The sequence below is a fragment of the Neovison vison genome, chromosome 4, assembly GCF_020171115.1.
Source record: "Neovison vison isolate M4711 chromosome 4, ASM_NN_V1, whole genome shotgun sequence".
In the NCBI taxonomy this organism is placed as follows: domain Eukaryota; kingdom Metazoa; phylum Chordata; class Mammalia; order Carnivora; family Mustelidae; genus Neogale; species Neogale vison.
Window position 1 is genome coordinate 177,118,613 of NC_058094.1, and position 24,868 is coordinate 177,143,480.

Genomic DNA, 24,868 nt, shown 5'->3' on the forward strand with positions numbered 1-24,868 from the left:
CCAGTCTGGTAAGTGCAACACCATTACCATGTCTGGTTCAGATGCTTGCTCTGTCTCTTCATAATTGTGTTTATTGGGGCACCTGGGTGGCTCAGTTGGTTAAGTGTCTGCCTTCTGGTCTGGTCACGATCCCAGAGTCCCAGGATCGAGTCCTACTTTGGGCTCCCTGCTCAGCGGGGGAGCCTGCTTCTCCTTCTCCCTCTACTTCTCCTCTTGCTTGTGCTCTCTTGCTCTGTGAATTAAAGAAATAAGTCTTAAAAAAATAAATAAATAAAATAATGTTTTGGGGGTACCTGGATCAGGCCTAGGAGCCTGGGGATCCATGCTGAGTGTAGCATCTGCTTGAGTTTCTCTCTCCCTCTTCCCTATCCCTCCCTACACCCCCTCCCCACTCCCACCCTACTGTCTCTCTAAAATAAATAATAATAAAATAAAAAATAAAAATAAAAATAGAAAATAATTTTAAAATTGTGTTTTTCATCTTTTGGTTTGCCTTATAATTTTTTCCTGATAGCCTGATATGATTTAACCAGGTAAAAGGAGCTGTTATAAATAGGTATTTGGTAATGTGGTAATGAGATATTTGGGGGAGGGAAGGATTCTGTATTCCTATGATTAAATCTCAGTCTTTTAGTGAGGCTAGGCCTCTGGACTGTGAACTCTACAAGAGTTTCTGAGTTTTTTTCTCTCCCCTTAGGTGGAACAGGATAAATTGAGTGGGCTGGAGTTGGGTATTTCCCTTCCCCAGGTCAGTTAGGCTCTGGTAATTCTCCAGCTGTTCAGGCTCTTGTTAACTAGTTTCCCCTGAGAGCAGGTCTAGTTAGAAGAGAGTGTTCTGCTTATTTCAAAATGGTACCTTTCCCCCTTCCTTTGCCATAAGCATGGGGGCGTTTTTCTCCAGTACTTTTTGTGGGAATCTGGTAGAGTTCCTGGAGGTAAGTCTTAGAATACTGTGGGACCCTGTTTATGATTGAATCCCCCTGAACTTTTAAAATCTCAGACTTGTCTATATTGAGCCTCTAGCAATTTGTCATTTACAGTTCTGATTTTCCTGCCCCAGCACTGGTTCCCACCTTAGTTTCTGCTTGTGTATATCTGCTCCAGGAAGGTGGGACTCCTTGTCTGTCCTGGGGGGCAACATTTTGTCCTGTTTCCCCCTCTCGTATGCATCTAAGACGAGTTGTTGAATTTTCAGTCTGTTTAGTTTTTTTTTACTTGTTTTACGTGGCAGGTTTCCCTCAGAAGTTACATGCAAAACCAGAACTCTCCTAGATTTTTTAGCCGATTAGAAGAGTACATGGTTGAGAAACTACAACCCAGTGGCTGTAAAAGTCTGTGAGTCCAATAAGCAGTGCTGAGGTGGTCAAAGAAGACCTATTTCTTCCTCCTCCTTCTGCTGCTATGCAGTCCTCAGGAAGTCTGGACAAAAAAAAAAAAAAACACAAAAAACCAAACCAAGCCAAACCCTCGCCTGAGAACTCTGGAGATAGTGCGTCAGGTGATTCTGTGTGTCCCTGGAATGAATGCCTGGAGAGGGGATTACCAGGGCAGCTTGACGCTGGTACCTCTGCTGTCCACAGCTGGTGAGTCTCATACCCTCTAATCATAATGAGATAAGGCCCCAGCAAAAGCTAAATCTTAAAGTAAAATGTCTTAACAGGAATATTCAGAGTATATTCTTGTGGAGTCCTGGCTTTTGATAAATTTGGTTTGGATGGAGGCAAACTTTTAAGTTAGAGCTCCTGTAATTATCCAAAGGGACAGGCTCCTGTGGGTGGACATGGAGGAACAGGACCTGGTAAATCTTGAACATTCCCCTCGCAAACCTGTGTTGGCTCATCCTTCATGGTCTGCAGTGGCGATTGGCTCAAAGGTAATAAGGCTTGGTGGTGGTGGTTCAGACAGGCTCTTGACTACAGGTTCATCAGTTTGGTTGCAGTGATTATCAGAAGCAACAGGACATTATTATCAATAAGTTGCATTTAATCAGCACCCAGGGTACGCATTGCAGCTAAGGTTTGAAATGGAACAGGGAGCACTTTTAGCCCTTCCTAGAGTAAGATCTGGTGCCACCCCCCTTTCGTTCCTCCTTTCAGTTCGTGTGATTTCCTCCTGGCTCACACTGCTCCAGCCTTACCACCTTCTGCTTCTTAAATTGGCCAATATTAGTTGTGCCGCAGCTACTTTGCACCAGCTGTTTGCATTCCTCCCAGCTTCTCTTGTGTGTCACTCACACCATCCCGTCAATATGGCCCAACTCCAAGGTCACCTTTTCAGAGAGGTCTTCCGCAGCTAGCATGGCAGTCCTCTATCTCTCACTGTCGGTTATGATCAAAACACTGTTTTCTCCATCGCATTGGTCGCTCTTTGCCAATGATCTCTATTTTTTTTTCTTTGATGGCATTCCCTACTAGGATGTAAGCTCCATGAAAGCTGGACCTTGCTACTTACTTACAATTGTATCCCTCACGCCCCAAACTGTAACTGGCAGTTGGTAAGAACCAGGTCAATATGTGTTTAATGAATGGATGAAAAGAATTCCCATCCAGAGTAACCCTCTTGAACTCCAGGGCTATGTCACATCCTTGTTTTTCTCAGCTGTCATATTGGAGCTTACATGCTGAACCCATCCAGTTTCCAGACCAGTCTAAACTTAAATGGGTATGATATAAATACGTTCAGATTACCCTTCAGAAGGAGAATGCTGTGGTCACCAGCTCAGCCCTGGGTTCTGTAGACCCCACTGCTGATAAGGATAGAGAGTCTTGGTGGCTGCTCTGAGATCGGGACTGGTGTGTCTTCAGCTGATCTTGAGACTCTGCAGTGACCCCAGGTCAGTTATGCCTTCCTCCATTGGTCCCAGTTTTCACGAGTACAGCTGATGTTTCTCTAACCTCCCTCCCTACCCACCCCAGACCCCCCAATCTCTGTAGCATGAGATCTAGTGTGATCCTTGGTGAAGATTCCATTCCACATGGACAGAATCCCTAGATGACAACTGTCTGCCATGCTCTGGCTCTCTCTGCTTTCTACCAAGTTATGCCCTCCGACCCTCTCTCAAGGTAATTACTGCTTGGCAGTCCAGAAAGTGCCTGTAGGCTGGGGAAAACAGTGCCATTACTCAACCCTGGTCAGAATTGTTTGCCTTTGGAGAGAAGAAAAACCGTAGATAGTGAATAGTTTCAGTACAACTTGAAGTTCTTGCTTTGCTTCTGGAGTAAGAATTTCTTGTATTGTATATAATTTATTTTATTATATTTATTTTTTGAAAGATTTTATTTATTTATCTGATAGAGAGAGCACAAGCAGGAGGAGAGGGAGAAGCAGGCTTCCTGCTAAGCCAGGGGCCTGACCGATGTGGGGCTCAATCCCAGGACCCTGAGATCATGACCTGAGCTGAAGGCAGACACTTAACTGACTGAGCCATTCAGGTGCCCCTGCATATACTTTACTTTAAATGCACTGAATACATGTAGCATTGATCTGATGAGAAAAGTCTAGTTGAAATTGGAATTTCTCATTTCTCTCTTTCCCTTGCTTGCTTTTTATTCATGCTTGCACCTTCTGATACCTTTCCTAAAATCCAACTTAAGTTGATACCATGCCCTTTAGGGACTGCTACCATGGATCTGGTGCTGGCAGGTAGGAGGGCAGAGAGTGAAGTTCAGGTACGTATTCTCCTAGCTCCCTCCCTGCTAGGTAGCTAGGCAGGCCACAGCTCCTTCAAGGAGGACTCCACAGCTGTAGCTGCCGCTTTTGTATTTTAATACCTGCTCTCCCTCTTATCCTGTCAGGTCTAGGAGTGGTAATAGTGCCCCGGTTGCTACCCTCTGGAGTACTTCACCCTTGTTGTTTTCTCTTTTCTCTTCCTACTTCTTTGTAAATGATTGCTTTATTAAGCTTTTCCAATTACCTGTTCAAGTGTGTCATTTGATTCTGCAGAGACCCTAGGTGCATGGGATATGAATTAGGATAAAAGTATCGGTTCATTGGGGGGTGCCTGGCTGGCTCAGTCAGTAGAATATGTAACTCTTGATCTCTGGCTTGTGAGTTTGAACCCCATATTGGGTGTAGAGATTACTTAAAAATAAAAAAAAAATCTTAAAATGTTAGTACATTGGGGGGGGGTTGCATGCGCCTGCGTGGCTCAGAGGGTTAAAGCCTCTGCCTTCGGCTCAAGTCATGATCCCAGAGTCCTGGAATCGAGCCCCGCATTGGGCTCTCTCCTTGTGGGGAGCCTGCTTCCTCCTCTCTCTCTCTGCCTGCCTTTCTGCCTACTTGTGATCTCTCTCTGTCGAATAAATAAATAAAATCTTTAAAAAAATGTTAGTACATAGGGTATAGTGTATGTATAAACAATAGAAGAAAACATAGGAGATAGTCTCCTGGATTAGGACTAGATGAAGTGTTTTTAGACATGACACTGAAAGCAAAGGCACTGGGCTCCTTGAAAACTTTTGCTCAGTGAAAGACCTTGTTAAGGGCATCTGGGTGGCTCAGTTAGTTTAGCATCTGCCTTCAGCTTAGGTTATGATCCCAGAGTCCTGGGATCAAGTCCCACATTGGACTCTCTGCTAGGTGGGGAGTCTGCTTTTCCCTCTCCCTGCCACTTCCCCTGCTTGTGCTCTCTCTCTCTCTGAGAAATAAATAAACAAAATCTTTAAAAAAAAGAAAAAAGAAAAAAGGAAATACCCTGTTAAGAGGATGAACAGGCAGGCTATGGACTGAAAGAAAATGTTCGTAAAAGACCCGCAAACCATACATCTGATAAAGAACTCTCAAAAATCAACAGTGTAAAAAAAAAAAATAGGCAAATAATCCTGTTAGAATCATAATGGCTACAATAAGAAAATAGTAATAACATCAAATGCTGACAAAGATGCAGATGAACCAAGTCACTCATACATAGCTGGTGGGAGTGAAAAATGTACAGCCACTCTAAATATTTTGGCAATGCCTTAAAAATCTAAACATACTTTTACCACACAACCCAGAAATGATACTCCTAGGCAGTTATCTCAGAGATAAGAAAACTTAGGTTCCCACCCAATTGTCTACATAAATGATCCTAGCAGCTTTATTTGTAATAGACAAAAATTAGAAAGGGTCCTAGATCTTTTAATGGATAAGTGAATGGTGAAACAAAGTGTGTCATATCCACATTATAGACTACTACTCTGCAATTAAAAAAAAATTGCTAGTAATTGGGGCACCTGGGTGGCTCAGCCAGTTAAACATCTGCCTTCAGCTCAGGTCATGATCCCAGAGTCCTGGGATCAAGCCCCACCTCTGGCTCCCTGCTCAACAGGGAGTGTGCTTCTTCCTCTGCCTGCCACTCCCCCTGCTCATGCTCTCTCTCTCTCTCTGTGTCAAATAAATAAATAAAATCTTTAGAAAAATAAATAAATAAAAATAATAGCAATTTGCTCCTTCAGAATATCCAAACTTGTACAGAGACTTCACCTATCTTCGAGGAGCTCTGGGCTTGTTTATAGAGACTTTCTAAAGAGATGTCAACGTTCTCAATGTGTGAATGTTAAACCCTCCTCTGCACAATGAAATCAGAGTTCTCTAGACCCGGATTTCAAAACATTCCCTTGAAAGTATTCCCAGAACTCAGGGTGCACATTCCGTCTGTACGAGCACATTCAGGAGTATGCTTCTGTGGTGCCAGACACTCAATGTACTTCCCGAAGAAGAGGGAATTATTTCCCTCACACTCTTTCCTTTGCCTTCTACACACACATCCATTCCTCTTCTCTATATACTCATGTTTTGATCCATCCAAGTTACAATAACGTATTTTCTGAATGGATAAAAATAAAAAAACTTAGTAAGAGTTACTATGTCCTCATTTTATAGGTTGAAGAGATTTTTTTTTAAAGGTTTTATTTATTTGTCAGAGAGAGAGAGAATGCACAAGCAGGGGGAGCAGCATGCAGAGGGAGAAGCAGACTCCCCACTGAGCAGGGAACTCCACGTCAGACTCAATCCCAGCATCCTGGGATCATGACCTGAGCCGAAGGCGGACACTTAACCGACTGAACCACCCAGGCGTCCTGATGAAAGACACTGATGACAGAGTGGAAGAGTACCTGGGTTTAGATAGAGCATGTTTATTATTTCTGTGACTTTTGGTGATTTATAAACTCAGAGGGTCTTGGTTTTCTTGCCAGTATAACTTTGTCACAAAGTTTTTGGAAGGGCGAATGAGATCTTAACTATTGAAGTGATTTGAAGTGTAAAGTATTCCCAATAGGACTGGAGTTAACGGACTAGCTCAAAGACTGAGGTTAGTGGCATTAACAGAGATAGGATATAGGTCTTCCCAAATGTGGTTCAGTTCTTTATCCTGCAGATTTGTTCTATTTTGATGTTGTGGCTCTTCTTTTAACCTGTTCTAAACCTGGTTTGAGAGCAGCAAGTAGAGTTTCCTGCAGCATGACACAGAGAGCCAGAGCAAGATTATATCTGTCACAGACGAAAATACTCTCTTTATATGTCATAGTAATCTATTCATTGGTTTATGGACCCAAAATTCTCCAGGGGGACTCACAAATCCCCGTAATGTTTCTAGGTGCCAGGTTTTTCATTTGGAGCTCTGATTTAGTTGACAGATGCGTAAAAGTCACATGTAGCTGAATGACTCCGCAGTCAGTACAAAGCTGATAATGCTGATAAAGCTACGATTCCCTGGAAATTCTATCCAGACCACGCTTTTCAAATCTCATTCTTGAGCTTAATGTTATTTTATGCTAATGCCAGGGCTTTTTCCCCATAGCCATATCTTTAAAACATCCTGCCCCCCCCCCCTCTTTTTTTTTTTAACAGAAAACACTAACTTACCAAGAGCGCTCTCTTTGAGGAAGTCAAAAGAGATCAAGAACAGGGGTGCCTGGGTGGCTCAGTGGGTTAAGCCTCTTCCTTCGGCTCAGGTCATGATCTCAGGCTCCTGGGATCGAGCCCCACATCAGGCTCTCTGCACAGCAGGGAGCCTGTTCCTCCCTCTCTCTCTGCCTGCTTGTGATCTGTGTGTCAAATAAGTAAATCTGTCTGTCAAATAAAATCTTTAAAAAAAAAGAGAGATCAAGAACAGCATTCAGTCCCTCAAATGTGAGTGAAACTGTATTTTGGAGATTCATATACAAATCAGACTAGGGGAAAGTTTGAATTTAGTATAATAAATTGTATAATCTTAATACATAAGAATTTGTTGTATGTTAAATATAGAGTCCCCAGCTGTGTCCCATCACTAATAAAGAAGGCGATCAGTGGAGGAAAATTGATCTGCCCAAGGTCTTACAGTATCTGGGAGAACGGGAATTTGAATTCTCATATTCTGAGTACTCTAATTTGACTGCTTTATTTGCTAATTATCCCTTAGATAAAAATGTGCAATAGCCCCTCCTTATTTGGGGGATACATTCCAAGTCCTCCTCAATGCCTGAAACTGCTGATAGTAGGAAAGCCCTGGGTGAGCTGTGTTTCTTAGTGTTAATACAGTCCTATGATAAAGTTTAATTTATAAATTAGCCACAGGAAGAGATAATAACTAACAACAGAACAGTCAGAACAATATACTCTAATAAAAGTCATGTGAATGTGGTCTCTGTTTTTCCCTCTCTCAAAGTATCTTACTGTACCCCTACTTCTTAGGATGATGATGGAAGATGAGAAAATACCTGTGGGATGAGAGGAGACGAGAGGAGGAGATGAGCTGCCGGTAGAGCTCAGTCTGAGACTAAAGCCAAAACCCAGGAGAGAGCCATGGTGAAAGTTGTAGTTCAAGTCTGAGACCAAAGGCAAGAGAAGACTTTGGTGTCTCAGTTTGAAAACAGGCAGAGTGCAAATTCCCTTACTCTACTTTTTGTTCTATTCAGGCTTTCAGAGGATTGTATGAGGCCCATCCACACTGGGGAGCACTATCTACCGCATTCTACTAATTAAAATGCTGATCTCATCGAGAAAGCCTCACAGACACACCCAGAATAATGTCTAACCAAATATTTGGGTACCCAGATATTTAAATTAACCATCACAGAAGTGGACAAGTTCCCAGGTTTTTACGATTTTTTATGATGATAACAACCTCTAAGTAGGATAGTTACTTTATAGAAAAATTTCACATACTTTACATTTCTTTTTTTCCTTTTGCATAATTTCAGGATATCCTCCTCTTTTTCTTTCTTCAACTGGAAAAAAAATGCTGCATGAAAAGATTCATTAGCTTGATTCTTATTTTTCTAAAAATTCCATTATTATTCCTAATAAGTGATACTCAGTTTTTTTTTGTTTGTGGATAAAAACAAATAAAGAGTTTCAATTTGTAGCACACATACTATGTATCAAACATGTACTAGGATGTATATCAGAGTAGTTGGCTTTTTTTTCTTTTTTCAAAAGAGTGTGGAAGTGGGGGTGGGATTGGAGAGGTTTTAAGAAGGAGAAGAGGGGCGGAGGGAGAGGGAGAGTGGATCTTACTTAAGCAGGCTCTACACCCAGCACTGAGCCAACACCGGGCTCAATCTCAAGATCCTGAGGTCATGACCTGAACTGGAATCAGGGGTTGGATGCCCAACCAACTGAGACACCCAGGCACCCCAGAATGTCTGGTCTTAAAAACAGTTAATCTTTTATATGTATAAATCCTTACTAATGGTATCTTCTAGTCACTTTTAAATTCCCAAATAGCTGAAAACCAGCCTGGGGGTAAAAAACAAAATTATTTCCAAAGGCCAGGTAGATAATGTAAATGAGGAAAGGATTTTGGGGTAAGTAATAGAGGGTAGTTGGGATTGGGACAAAGTGGAAAGCACGTGCCCTGTGTGTAGGAGGCAGTCTGTAATCAGCTCCAGTCCTGTGTTCCTGTGGGAGAATATGAGTCCCATATTGTAAGTTCCCAGGATTTTTTTTTTTAAAGAAGAATTTAAATGATGCTATTTTTAATTACCATTTTTAAAATTGAAAGTTGCTTTAACTAATTTAACTAATTCTAGTTAAAAAAATAACGTTCAGACCAAACTAAACATACCTGTCATTATATCTGGCCTGTGGGTCTTCAGTTTTTGACATCTGATCTGAAGCATATAGTTAGTTCCCTCCTATAAAATTTATTCATGACAAATAGATGGCAACAAAACCCAAATGAGAGCAGATGCTGGACAATCAGCCAGGCTCAGTCTTTAATGCTCATCTGCATAACTGTGTAATTCAAATTCACAATTTAGGAAAATGACATGTTCCTATAAGCCGTGAGTCTTAAGATCTCTAACAGAAACCTTGAATCAGTTCTTTGAAGCCAAGTATCTTCTGTATTTGTGACCCACTCTAGTCCTTTCTGTTCTTTTTTTTTTTTTTAAGATTTTATTTATTTATTTGACAGAGAGAGATCACAAGTAGGCAGAGAGGCAGGCAGAGAGAGAGGAAGGGAAGCAGGCTCCCTGCTGAGCAGAGAGCCCGATGCGGGACTCGATCCCAGGACCCTGAGATCATGACCTGAGCCAAAGGCAGCAGCTTAACCCACTGAGCCACCCAGGCGCCCCTAGTCCTTTCTGTTCTTATCCAGCACCAGCAGGACCTGCCTCTAAAAACCAAATGAAGAGATTAATCTTCTCATGGTAGAATTTCAGGGACTAGTTGGCCATAAATAGCAGAGTTTGGCACTGAGGGCAGCCACTGCCAAATCTGCCACTATACATGGCAGGTTTGCTTTAGGTAAAACCACAGCATTGAAATAGTTTGTATTTTCTTTCATTAATAAACTTTTTCTTTAACCCAAATAGTGCATTTAATTTTAGTTTTTTTTTTTTGCAAGGATAAAACCAGTGTCTTAGGAAATAATATAATATAATTTAGCATCCTGAGAAATTCCTTTTTTAGAATATTTTGTGTGTACATATATTTTGATCAAGGGTTGTTACTCTTACCAGTAATAGCTAGTTTGATGCAAAAACTATGTGACAACTTATGATGAATGTTGAAAACTGCTCTTAGGTTAAATTCAACAGTCTTGCCTGGCTTTATCATTTTATAAGAGTGTTTCTCAAATTTAAACTGTAAGATCTGTCATAAAAGTTTGTCTCCAAGGGTACCATCAACAGTTCTTCCTATTTCTGTACATGCATGCTGTTCCTTCTGTCAAAAGGGGGACTCTTACTTCCCTTCCCCTTGACTTTGGATAGTCTGTGTGATCAGTAGGATGCGGCAGAAGAGTCTCTGAGTTCTGGGATTAGGCTTTAAGAGACCCAGCAATTTCTGCTCCTGTCTTGGAAACCAGCTGCCATGTCAAGAAACTTAGACTAGCCTAGAGCCTAGTGAGGGACCATGGGAGAAGATGTGCCACATGAGGGAGGACTGGGATGCTCCATCCATGGTCAGCACTATGTGCCCAAATTGCATGGGACCTTGGGGCATACGTTAGACCAGCAGAGCTCCCAGCTGAATGCAGCGATAGACATGAGATCCGCAGATCCCATGCGGTGCACACATCCGCCAGTCTACAGAATCCGAAGAAAAAGAAATCAGTCATCATTTTAAGCCACTGTGTTTTAGAATGGCCAGTTCCCAACAATAAACAATAAAGAACCTGTTTGCTACTAATTGCTAACGACTTGGCATCCTCCATAAATTTTCGGGCTCAGTAGGTTTGGACGAGGCCCAGGGATCACTGCTTTAACAAGAGCCTGGGATAATTCAAATGCCAGGTAGCGTTTTTCAGGGCCACCTGTTGGGATCCTTACTCTGAAAGCACACCTAGGGAACGCTCAAGAAATTTATCATCCAGCATGAAGAAAGTGCTCAAATTTTAATTTATATATTTCCTTGGTCTAAAAACTCATAAAGAAATGAAGCCTGACTATTAATATCCTATATATTAGGTGGTCCCAGGGCACTCTCTTCTTCAAACAAGAGGAACTTCTAACACAAGGAGGAGCTACCACTTGTGTTCTTTCCTTTCTTTCAGAGCACTGTGCTTTATGTGTGTCCCGTCTAAGCAGATTTATGGATTATAGTGTCTTCTCCTTCATGACAGAATCTTGGCAATGTGTAGTAAGATAGGGAGGACCATGGACATCTCTTAGGTCTTACAGAAGTTCAGTGTTTCTTCTGAGACAAAACACTTGGAGGAATTGTCAGATTTCGAGATGAAGAGTGCATTTTTCTTTTACAAAATTCAAGTTTCCAAGTTTTCTTACCTTTCTGTGATAAGTAACTGTGAGGAGAATGCTACCAAGTAGAAATTAAAACAGACACAGACACTCGGTTGCTCTGTACCAACAAAATAGAGGCAGTTTTCACAATTAGCGAGAAAACTCCTTTTTTTTTTAAAGGAAGTATTTAAAAAATAGATATTGGGAAATAACTCCACTGTTAGATGGTATTGCAGAAAAGGATTTTGTCTCCTAAAAAACACTGATTTGGGTGCACTTAAATTTGGAAACAAATGAAAAATCCATTTTAAAATCTTCCAACTTAAATTTCCATGTGTTGGAAGATGTTTGTAGTTGGTTTGTAATGACTATTGGACATTAGAGAAGGTGGATATTTACTAGCTAAATTTTACCAAAAACCTTGCTATAATTTTTGGGTGGGATTGAAAAATGAGCATTACGATTTAGCAAGTGCAGCCAAATGGTGTACTTCTTCCATTTAGGATGTTCATATTTTATGAGAAATTTTTTTTGCCTATAAAAACCATGTGTCAGGGACACCTGGGTGGCTCGGTCATTAAGCCTCTGCCTTCAGCTCAGGTCATGATCCCAGGGTCCTGGGATCGAGCCCCACATGGGGCTCCCTGCTCAGCAGGAAGCCTGCTCCTTCCTCTCCCACCCCCCTGCTTGTGTTCCCTCTCTTTCTGTCAAATAAATAAATAAAATCTTAAAAAAAATCTCAAAAGAACCTGAACTTAGAGTTAGACTTTCTAATCCTGTCACAAGGTGTTAAACCAAAATTTGTGAAACAGTTGAAGCATATTATTATGCTAAGAACTTAATTAATATTATGTTTTTAGTGAGAATCATGTTTTTAAAAAACACTGTTGACCAATAAAATATTTAAAAATACTGTATGCTTCATTATCTCTTTCTGAAAATTCTTCTATTTTGGTGTTTTAGATGTACATATTATGATAGTATACTTTTCAAAGCAAATTAATATGACTATTTGCAGTTCATGCTTGAACATTTTTTTATTACTGGAGTGTACTATCTAAAACAAGTTCAGAAACTGACATTCTAGCGGAGCTTGGGTGGCTCAGTCATTAAGCATTTGCCTTTGGCTCAGGTCATGATCCCAGGGTCCTGAGATAGAGCCCCACATCGGGTTCCCTGCTCAGCAGGAGGCCTGCTTCTCCCTCTCCCACTCCCTCTGCTTGTGTTCCTTCTCTTGCTGTCTCTCTGTCAAACAAATAGAATCTTAAAAAAAAAAAAATGGAAATGGACATTCTGGAATATCAAGGCTATTTTATAATATCAATCATGCATGTTACTGTGGAAAATAACATATATCTGATGGGTCACTTATGAAAAGTCTATAGAGCAGCAACATAGTTTGAGTCCTTCATACACAAGAGAATGGGGCCCTGGCTTAGATTTATTGCTAGTAGATCACTTGCATTTGATGCTTTCAGAGTCTATTCTAAAGTGATATAGATATGCATATATAGAAACTTAGGAGAATTCTATGTATCATACACCATGAAGGATAACACACTTCAGGGTAGGTCCATTAATTCTGTAGTCTAGAATTGATGTTCAGTTCTCTGACTTGAAAATAGACCAAGGGACAATGAATACCTGACAAAACCAAATCTTTCTGTATTTTCCCCCCCACCTCCTGCCATCACCCACCCTTGTTTTAGCCTGATGCTGGGGGAGGCATTATTGCTGAGAAGCTGAACTTCATCCAGCGGAGTTTTCTGGTCCTTTCGGCCTTCAGGAAGGGAACGTACTTCTGTTTCTCATTCTGGCTCTCTGGGAAAGCAGACAGGGAGCATTTCAATGTAAGCGCTTTTCACCCTGCAGCGTGGATAAGTGCATCACTTAGTAGCACTGGCACGCGCTTGTGGGGAAGAACATACTTCAGTGAGTGGAATGAAGTCCTGCTGGATTGTGCTGGGCAATTTAGGCCTTTTATTCCACTTCACTATTGGAGAATTTCACTATAAGCAACTTTGCAAAGTGGGACACCATAGGAAAACACCCTCTGTGGTAAGCACTTTAGATGGTGTATGTGATTTCCAAACGTAAGCCTGCTTTCTTTTAATGTATCAGGAATTTTTTCTTGATCTTATAAATGCTATAAAATTGAAAACCACAAATGCTACATTAATGTAAGTGAGATCTATGTTAACTTCATAGTAGATGTGACGCAAATAAAAAGAAATACCTTAGGAAATACTTCCCTCTCACAGTTTATGAACTTGGTGTTTTTTATAATATGCTTAAATAGGTGTTATTGCTCATCCTATGTATATTTTAAATTATATTTTATTATAACACCCACATTGTCATTGTATCAACTAGATGTGTTAAATTAGTGTTTATTACTTATAATACTTATTTATATAATTTATAATATTTATTTATTTTTAAATATTTATTTATTTATTTGACAGAGATCACAAGTAGGCAGAGAGGCAGGCATGGGGGGGGGGAGCAGGCTCCCAGTTGAGCAGAGAGCCCGATGCGGGGCTTGATCCCAGGACCCTGAGATCATGACCTGAGCCGAAGGCAGAGGCTTAACCCATTGAGCCACCCAGGCGCCCCACCTCTGGCTTTTTTAGGCCAAAGGCGACCGATCATCCCAGGATCTTATGTATTATTTGCTTCGTGGAGGGGGTAATGGGTGAAGATGTAAATTGGAGAAATTTCCTCAAATAAAGAAGAGATAGTGATGCTAAAGGCAGGATCAGAATTTGAGGAGAAAAAGGAATAAGGTTCAGTTGACAAGAAGAGGGAAGAAGAGTCTGAGGGATTTCAAAAAGAGAAAAGAGATGGGGGTATGGGTAGGAGGGAAGGAATTTTAAAGATCTGTTGTGTCATCTATTAGATAATTTCCCAGCCACCCCCCAGAATCTCAAGTAAAATTCAGTTGTCAGTCTGTGCTCTTGGGATGTTTATATTTGTTTATGAATCTGGATGTATGTGTGAGATTGGCTTTAAAGTGTCAATGGATATGAAAGAATGGAAACCAGAGTTTTAAAAAAATATATATACATATATATATTTTAAGATGTCATTTATTTGAGACAGAGAGTGAGTGAAAGAGAGAGCATAAGCGGGAGAGGGACAGAGGGAGAAGGAGAAGCTGGCTTCCCTGCCAAGCAAGGAGTCCCACCTGGGATCCGTCCCAGGACCCTGGGATCGTGACCTGAGCTGAAGGCAGATGCTTAACCGACTGAGCCACCCAGCACCCTGAAAGCAGAGTTTTGATTAAAATAATTGGGGATGTACTAAGAGGCCGAGTGTGGCCGGGTGGTTTGTTCAGATAGAAAGGAATGTTTTATCATGAACATCATTTAGAATTTTCTGTGCATGGTGATAATAAAAGCAGCCTAGTTTTTCTTAAAAAAATTTTTTTTAGATTTTTATTTATTTATTTGGCAGACAGAGATCACAAGTAGGCAGAGAGGCAGGCAGAGAGAGAGAGGAGGAGGAAGCAGGCTCCCTGCCGAGCAGAGAGCCCGATGCAGGGCTCGATCCTAGGACCCTGAGATCATGACCTGAGCGGAAGGCAGAGGCCTTAACCCACTGAGTCACCCAGGTGCCCCGAGTTTTTCTTAAAATTTTAAAAGATTTCATTTACTTATTCATGAGAGACAGAGCAAGAGAGAGGCAGAGGCAGAGGGAGAAACAGGCCCTCTGCTGAGCAGGGAGCCCGATTCAGGACTCAATCCTAGGACCCTGGGATCATGACCTGAGCCAAAGGCAGATGCTTAACCGACTGAGCCACCCAGGTGCCCTAGTTTTTATTAAATTTTATTGTTTTTTTAAATTTGCTATGAATATGCCCCCTGATTGCAGACACCCAGGCAGACTGCTCCTCCTCTCCTCGTACCTTGCTCTGTCCCTGTAAATAAGCAAAGAGCCCTAGTTTAAAGTCAGGTGAATGTCATAGGAATTTGCATCAGAAGGTTACCACCATTTCTTCCAGGTGTTCTAAGAAGACCCCTTAGGTACCTAGGTGACCAATACACCTCAGAATCCCTGGTAATTTTGGTCCTGATTTGTGGCCATTTGATGGTACTTACAGGTGAAAGGCATTTCCCAAAATGGGGATGTTAGGGAGTAACATTCCTCCCCTCTTCTGAGAGCCAAAGTTCCTTTCTCCTATTTCTGATCGTGTGTCAAGAGGTCAGAATAGGTTTTTGGTTTTGTTTTGTTTCAGTTTTTGTCTTTCCTTTCTTGTCTCCCTCCTCTTTTTCTTTCTCTCATTTTCTCTTTACCTGTCCTTTCTTGCTGGTTCTTCCCAGAGCTCCAGGAGAGGATTGTCAAGGACCAGTGAAAGTATGAAGGACAGAGAGCACAGGCTGATAAATATTCTGGTTTCTTTCCTCTTCATTGCTGGTCAGACTCAAGTTTAATGAGTTTGAATGATCTGTTTTGTTTCATTGGGGTCACCAAAAGGAAGAGTCAGGAAAAAAAGAGCACATAAGGGAGAATGAGTAAGCAAAGACACTACTATGGAAATAATGAGAGTAAGGCTGTGCAAGTTAACATGCATCTTTTGTTTCTAATCCTGTGCCTTCTCTCACCCTGTCTATGCTTGTGGAATATTTATAACAAGATTAGAAATCACAGTCGCTTGTTGGTTTCCAAGCAAACTTAGATTTCCTCCTGCAGTAGAACACTGTTGAATTGTTGCAGCGGGATGTCTGCTGACACTATTGCTCAGCCTCAATACTATCAGGAGGCAAAAAGAGCTAGGGATAGTCAATGGGTTCTTCTTGTGGACTCCTGGATCTCGTGTGCCTCAATACCACTTTCTCATTCACTGCTGAGGAGTCCGTGAGAGCCACTGCTAAGGGTCCTGGTCTCGCTTTTCTAATAGGATCTCACTGAACTCCTAGGTGGATGGCCTCACGTGGGTGTGGACAGTCACCTGAAGCTTATGCCTGGGCTGCCCAGATGTGGATCAAGCCACTTTCCTTCTGAATGCTTAACTTCCGCTGTGCTACTTTTGATCACACATGGATAACCATGAGCTATAGCTAGAACATGGGCCATCAGACTTTTTTGAAAGGCCTGATAGGAAATATTTTAGGTTTTGCGAGCAATATAGTCTCTGTTGGAACTATTCAACTTTGCCCTTGAAGGCAAAGGCAGCTCTGTGTAATACAGAAATGAATGGCTATGGCTGTGTCCCAATAACATTTATTTATGGACACTGAAATTTAAATTTTATATAAAATTCACATATCACAAATAATTTTTCTGTTTTTTTCCCAACCATTTACAAGTATAAAAACCATTGTTGGTTTGTAGGTTGTACAAAAACAGGGGGTGCGCTGGATTTCACCTGCAGATTGTAATCTGCTAGATGTGAACAGAACATTATTGCTTGCTCTGCTAGGGTGTGCCACACATTTAGTGGCTTAAAATAACTCTTTATTTATTTCGCTTACCATTCGTTGGTTGGCAGTTTGGGATGGGTTCAGCTGGATGGTTCTGTTGTTTTGTTTTGTTTTTAGCTTAAGTTTATTTTATGACTATATTGGAAAAGCCAGTCATCTGTTTTGTTGCTGCTATTGTTGTTTTGTTGTCTTTTTGAAAGTTTTTATCTTTTTAAAATTGCAATTCCAGTGTAGCTAACATATAGCGTTATATCTGTTTCAGGTGTACAATATAGGGATTCAGCAAGTCATCAGCTGGGTGGTTCTTGACTAGTTTTTTAAAATATTATATTTATATATTAAAGAGAGAGAGAGCATAAGCAGGGGGAGCTGCAGAGGGAGAGGGAGTGGGACTCGATCCCAGGATGATGAGATCCTGACCTGAACCCAAGGCAGATGCTTAACCGACTGAACCACCCAGCTATTCCTCTTGACTTAGTTTCATACATGAATCTATGGTCAGCTGTTGGTCATCTAGTTGGCTCTTCTTGTAGGTGTTACTCACTATTGGCTGCGGTAAGCAAGCTGACTGGACAAGTGTCTTTCATCATCCTGCATTCTAGTCTGTGCTCATTCACATGGTGGTTCTAAGAGCAGCCAAAACATGCAAGTTGCATTGTATGAGTACTTTACAAGGTTCTGCTGATTCCATTTTTTTTTCCAATTTATTTATTTTCAGAAAAACAGTATTCATTATTTTTTCACCACACCCAGTGCTCCATGCAAGCCGTGCCCTCCACAATACCCACCACCTGGTACCCCAACCTCCCACCCCCCTGCCACTTCAAATTTTGTTCTTTTCTCAAACAAGTCCCATAGCCAATTCCAGACCTTAGAGGACTAAGGTCTAGATACAGGCAACTGTGAATAATTAGAGTTTATTACTGCCACAGGCTAACACAGAAGGCCTCTGCCCTGATGATTCCTATCCCCCCACACATAAAATCTACTCTCTCCCTCCTGAGGCACCCTAAATTTCATCTAGTCACAACACCAGGTTCAAAGCCTAGGATTTCTTGTTGTATAATCATGTCTGGAAGTGACTTTTTGGGTGCAGCTTCTCTAGTTCCATTTGCACTAAAAAGATAAGTTGCAACATTCAGTGATAAGAATATGATAATTACAGTAGAGAGAATCATTTGAAAGGGGAAGAATGGGGGACACTTAGCAGTCACTTGACCACGTAAATTTTGAAACCGGCCAGGCATCTGTTGGCACATTCCTGTACTCCAGGGTCCTACTCCTTGATGAAGCTGAGAATCTGCTCCCTGGGAGCATTTGTCCAGTGTATTGTTTTCCACAGCTCTCTGGGAATGGTACCCTAGTCAGTAATTCATCGCAGCTTTTGGCTTGGACCTCTAAGGTGTCCTTCTTCCTTGTAAGATACTGCTTGTGTGTGTGACCAAACATCTTCCTCAGCCTTCTTCATTCCTGTAGGGGGTTGGGGGTCTAGAAGCCTTTATTCGTTTTGAGCTGACACGGTCTCTTTCAATCCAAGATGGCAGTCCCTTTCTCAGTACAGTTAACTTCAACATGTGGATGGCTTTCTATGAATCTGATTCTGGTCCGGGAACTATATCCACAGTTCTTCATGAAACAAGCTTCTTTTTACCTGAGTGTGTCAGGCTGCTGGGGAAATATCCTTAAGAATTTTAAAAGCCATTTTTTGTTTGAGTGTGTCTACTCTGCATGTCCTTCAACTTTTTAAAGTTCCTAACAAAGGGACTTAACAGTCACATTTTGATTTACTCTTTACCCTGAAGTCATTTATTACTTTGACAATCTTTTGCTGACTGGGCAGATTGGAGATAAGGCACAGTTTACTTCCCAGCATGTCGGGGGTCCTCTGTATTCCCCCTAAGTTCTGCTTACAAACAATTTTTTGAGCTCATCTTTCCTTTCCAGTACCTTATCATCAAGAGCTAAAAGAAGCAAATTGACAAGTTTAATTTTCTGTGAGGCACTGTCTATATCCAAGTCCAGTTTATTAGTTAGAAGCAACGTATTTAAATAATTTGCTAAACATATTTACTAATTATTTCAGAGCTGTCTAACACACTATTTTTTCAGCCTGCCAGAGCAGTTTATCATTTTGTAGCATCTGCTAACAGTAAAGTCCATTTTTCCACTCATCAGAGTTTCCTTACAGCTTTTCCAGCCTCCACCAGCCACCAGTTCCAAAGCCAATGCCTCATACTTTTGGTTTTTGTTACAGAAACACCCCACTTCTGGGTATCAACTTCTTTATCAGTTACAGTTGTTGCACACTAAAGCATGGCAGAACTTAGTGGCTTAAAAAAATCATTTGTGTCACTTATGACATACGAGACATGTGTGTTGGGAAATTTGAGCTGAGCTCAGGGCAGAGAGTGCCTGGTCTTGGATGGGCTCACTTATGCTTTTGTGGTCTGACCATTAGAGCAGAGGCCTGACTTCCGATGTTGGCTGGCTACTCAGAGGGTCCAGGAGACAGGGCCACGGGTCTCTCATAATCAAGCTGGAGAGTCTGGGCTTGCTCACATGGTGGTGCTGCGGGGAGCCCCAAGATCAGCCAGAGAAGGCTAGCTCCAGTGTGCAAGCTCTTTTAAAATCTCTCTTCTGTCGCTTACTATTGTCACTTCATAGAAAGCAAGTCATATGGCCAAGTCCACACCAGAGTGAATGTGTTCACCAGACTGAACCACGTGCTAGTGGTTTGTCATGGATTATGCTATTATCTCCTTTAAAAACAGAAAAACTAGGGAAAAAAAAACCCAAAACCAGAAAAATTAGCATAAGGGAATCTAGAAATTTTATTGTTTAGATCTAGGGAGCATGGCCTGCTCTGTATAATGCAAAAGCTTTGCAATGTAGTATTGCTAAGGATGAAGGGATCTCTTTTCAAATATTGCTGGTTGGAGGGTGGGGTTTATAATACAGTGTAGACTTTAGGGTCTATTGGTCATGTGTCTAGTTTCCTAATTGCATAAATATAATTGTTTGGGGCAGTTTCATAGTTTCCATCTTTGTAATGATTATAGCTCAAACTGAAGTCTTTTCCCCTTGTCTCTGCAAGTAGAACAGCCTAGTCTAATAATTGGCTCTCGGGAAAAAAGAACACAGTTTGATTCCCTTTACGTATTTCTCATCTGTTCTTTATTGACCCCAAAACTCAAAAGAAGGAAAAAAAACGAGATTTTCCTAGAATAAAAGATTTGCTTGTCATAGTTATGACCAATTATAAGAATTCACAGGCAAGTTAGCAAAGATATGACAATAGTTAGACTTGAGGACAAGAGTCAGAAAGTAAAATTATTAAAGGTGATTTTCTTCAAAATCTTAGGTCAAAGTGAAGACTATAAGGTAGAAGAATGAGGAGGACCAGGGATATGTCAGTGGTTTCCCTCTAAATGTATGGAAAAAAATAATGTTAAAACTCTCTGACACATACACACACACGCACACAAACATGCAAAATTGGGATTGAGAGGTGATGGAGGTGAAAGAAGTTTCTGCAAAGACATAAAATTGATAATCAAACTTTATTTTTATATTTAAATTCATTATTTTGGAAGCAGTACTTTCCTCTGTGATATCAAAAGGATTTTTAAAAATTAACATATAATGTATTATTTGTTTCAGGGGTACAGGTCTGTGATTCATAAGTCCTACAGAATTTACAACACTCACCATAGCACATACCCTCCCCAGTGTCTATCACCCAGCCACCCCATCCCTCCCACACCCCTCCCCTCCAGCAAACCTGTTTGTTTCCTGATTAAGAGTCTCCTATGGTTTGTCTCCCTCTCTGGTTTTGTCTTCTTTCATTTTTTCCTCCCTTCTCCTATGAACCTCTCTCTGTCTTATTTCTCAAATTCCTCATATCAGTGAGATCATATGATAACTGTCTTTCTCTCACTGACTTATTTCACTTAGCATAATACCTTCTAGTTCCATCCACATCGTTGCAAATGGCAAGATACTGAGGTTCTTTGATGGCTGCATGATATTCCATTGTATATATATACCACATCTTCTTTATCCATTCATCTGTTGATGGACATCTAGGCTCTTTCCATAGTTTGGCTATTGTGGACATTGCTGCTATAAACATTCAGGTGCACGTGCCCCTTCAGATCACTACATTTGTATCTTTAGGGTAAATACCCAGTAGTGCGATTGCTAGGTTGTAGGGTAGCTCTATATTCAACTTTTTGAGGAACCTCCTTACTGTTTTCCAGAGTGGCTGCACCAGCTTGCATTCCTATCAACAGTGTTGGAGGACTCCTGTTTCTCTGCATCCTTGCCAGCATCTGTCATTTCCTGATTTGTTAATTTTATCCATTCTGACTGGTGTGAGATGGTATGTCATTGTGGTTTTGATTTGTATTTCCCTGATGCTGAGTGATGTTGAGCACTTTTTCATGTGTCTGTTGGCCATCTGGACGTTGTCTTTGCAGAAATGTCTGTTGATGTCCTCTGCCCATTTCTTGATTGGATTATTTGCTCTTTGGGTGTTGGGTTTGATAAGTTCTTTTTTTTTTTTTTAAAGATTTTATTTATTTATTTGGCAGACAGAGATCACAAGTAGGCAGAGAGGCAGGCAGAGAGAGAGAGGAGGAAGCAGGCTCCCTGCTGAGCAGAGAGCCCGATGCGGGACTCGATCCCAGGACCCCGAGATCATGACCTGAGCCGAAGGCAGCGGCTTAACCCACTGAGCCACCCAGGCGCCCTGGGTTTGATAAGTTCTTTATGGATTTTGGATACTAGCCCTTTATCTGATATGTCATTTGCAAATATCTTCTCCCATTCTGTCAGTTGTCTTTTGGTTTTGTTAACTGTTTCCTTCGCTGTGCAAAAGCTTTTGTTCTTGATGAAGTCCCAATAGTTCATTTTTGCCCTTGCTTCCCTTGCCTTTGGTGATGTTCCTAGGAAGAAGTTGCTGTGGCTGAGGTTGAGGAGGTTGCTGCCTGTGTTGTCCTCAAGGATTTTGATGGATTCCTTTCTCACATTGAGGTCCTTCATCCATTTTGAGTCTATTTTTGTGTGGGGGGTGTAAGGAAATGGACCAGTTTCATTTTTCTGCATGTGGTTGTCCAATTTTCCCAACACCATCTGTTGAAGAGGCTGTCTTTTTTCCATTGGACATTCTTTCCTGTTTTCTCGAAGATTAGTTGACCATAGAGTTGTGGGTCCAGTCCTGGGCTCTCTGTTCATTCCATTGATCTTTGTGTCTGTTTTTGTGCCGGTACCATACTGTCTTGATGATGACAGCTTTGTAATAGAGCTTGAAGTCTGGAATTGTGACGCCGCCAGCTTTGCTTTTCTTTTTCAACATTCCTCGCGTTATTTGGGGTCTTTTCTGGTTCCATATAAGTTTTAGGATTATTTGTTCCATTTCTTTGAAAAAAAATGGATGGCATTTTGATAGGAATTGGATTAAATGTGTAGATTGCTTTAGGTAGCACAGACATTTTTTCAATATTTGTTCTTCCAATCTATGAACATGGAACATATTTCCATTTCTTTGTGTCTTCCTCAATTTCTTTCATGGGTACTTTATTGTTTTCTGAGTACAGATTCTTTGCCTCTTTGATTAGACTTATTCCTGGATATCTTACGGTTTTGGGTGCAATTGTAAATGGAATTGACCCCTTAATTTCTCTTTCTTCTGTCTTACTGTTGGTGTATAGAAAAGCAACTGATTTCTGTGCATTGATTTTATATCCTGACACTTTACTGAATTCTTGTATGAGTTTTAGCAGTTTTGGAGTGGAATCTTTGGGTTTTCCACATAAAAGTATCATACCATCTGCAGAGAGTGAGAGTTTGATGTCTTCTTTGCTGATTCGGATGCCTAGCTACCAAATATTTTTTTTAAATTTTGGTCAAGCAGATATTTTTATCATTTTATTTTTGTAGTGTAAAAAAGGGGATTATCATAGGGGATTAATACATCTGTAGACAAATAGAAGGGTGCAATATTATTATAGGTAATTAATCTGAAAAGGCAAGAGTAGAGACTAATCCCACTGAAGAGCAAAGATACTGCAACAAATGCTCTGCATTTTTCATCAAGCAGTGGGATGGTAATAAGTTAAGTATATGAAGTAAACTGCACGCATCAACCATTTTCCTCTGCATAATCATAAACTGTTTTGCATTTATATACAATCATGCACAGTGTTTGGAATGCACACACACACAAAATCTTGGCACCAAGTATAATAGAAGAGAAATATGAAAACAAGGGAACCAGGTGAGGCATAAGATTAGAAAATGTTTATGTAAAATTTTTAAAGCAACTGATAAATTATGCTACTCATATTACTAGTTTTTCTTTCTTCATATCTGGCTAATTTTATTAATATACTACAGCTTCCGATTATTCTCACTTGTATCTAGTGAATTTAAAAAAGAACAACCCTGCAATAAAATATCTATCATGTCTTGCTGAATAAAATGTGTATTTTGTGCAATGTGAGATTGAAGGGTTTCTAAGCTTCTTGGAGTTTTAAATCAGACAACCCCCCACTTCCTCCAGACACAGTTGCTTATTTGTCAGCTTGAGTTTGATTTATCTCAAGCAGCAGCTAAAACTGTATTAAAATCTTCTGTTAAGCATGTAAAACTGTACATATAGAGAGTCAGTAAGTTAAACATCTCTAATAAAAGACAGCTGTGTTCTCATTGGAGGCAAAAATAGGATAGAAAGAGATTTGTTTCTGTGAAGGATGATATGAAAAGTATGAGAACCTAGATGTCTTCTCTTTACAAAATGGCGCTGATATATAAGGCAATAAAAGTGTTTTTAATGATTTTTTTAAAGTGCACATAAAGTAACCAGTGAATCTGTGTATTCAGCTATTGATCAGTTTAGTGATGGGCTGAAGAATCGGTGAATTAATGAGTGCCCTCTGCTTTATTCATTATTTCACCATGGTGTATTTTTTCCTTTTTGTTTGTATCTTTGTGAGAGTAACCCAGAGTATAAAGTTATATAATGCTGATGGTTTAATATTAATTGTTTCCATACAATTTCTGAGGTTATTTTCAGCCTCTTGACATTTTAAGCTTACTCATTAATGAGTACATTTTTAATTTTAGTAATTTTATTAGCTAATTGAAATGAGTATGGAATTTTGGCCTTAAAAATATGCAAAAAAAATGCAACCAAAGAGAATGGACCATACATACTATAGTGAATATAAAATGTCTAATTAGATATCTTATAAATTTTTCTTCATATGTATACCATAATATACATGAAAAGAAACAACAGTAATAATTGATGACTTCCTGTTAAGAAACTTCAGTTAAGATTAGGATGGCATGGTTTGGTTACAGCTTTGTCTTTGGAATTCTGGTTTAGTTTGCCTGATTATGGTGGTCCACTGAAATTCTAAAATTCATTCATTCATTTATCTAGAACATTTATTTAGAGCTGGCACATGGAGATTGTTCAATTAACAGTCATTATAATGTTTTTAATGTTTTATTTAGAGAGAGAGTGGAGCAGGGAGGGGCAGGGTGGAGTAGGAAGGGGCAGAAGGAGAGGGAGACAGAAAGAATCTCAAGCAGACTCTGCACTGAGTGCAGAGCCTGGTGCTGGGCTGGATCTCATGATCCTGATATCGTGACCTGAGCCAAAATCAAGTGTTGGACTTGATTTTGTGAGCTACCCAGGTGCCCCTGTTGTAAATGTTTCATATATATCTACACATGTCCACACATACATACTGCTAACATGGACTCCTCATAGACTGAGATTTAAATTTTGGTTTTATAATATTGCAGTATGACTTCATTTTTTTATGTCATGCATTTATTTATTTTTATTTTTATTTATTTGACAGACAGAGATACAGCGAGAGAGGAAACATTAGCAGGGGGAGTAGAAGAGGGAGAAGCAGACTTCCCACTGAGCAGGGAGCCCGATACGGGCCTCAGTCCCAGGACCTTGGGATCATGACCTGAGCCAAAGGCAGACGCTTAACTGAGCCACTCAGATGGCCCTCTGTCATGAATTTAATAAATACTTGATGGTGTTCATGAGCTGGGCACTGTACCAGGCTCCAGAAATACATCCATGGATAAAAGGGGTAGATTCTGAGTCTCCAAGAAGCTTATATTTTTGTGGGAAAGATAGAAAGGAAGTAAACAACAGAATTAGATATTTTGTAGTGTCATGAAGGAAAAGTGCCCACTCATCATTCTTGGCAGTTAAGTGTGTATGCTTGTGCCACAATGTGTTTGTGTCTCTGTATATGTGTGTAT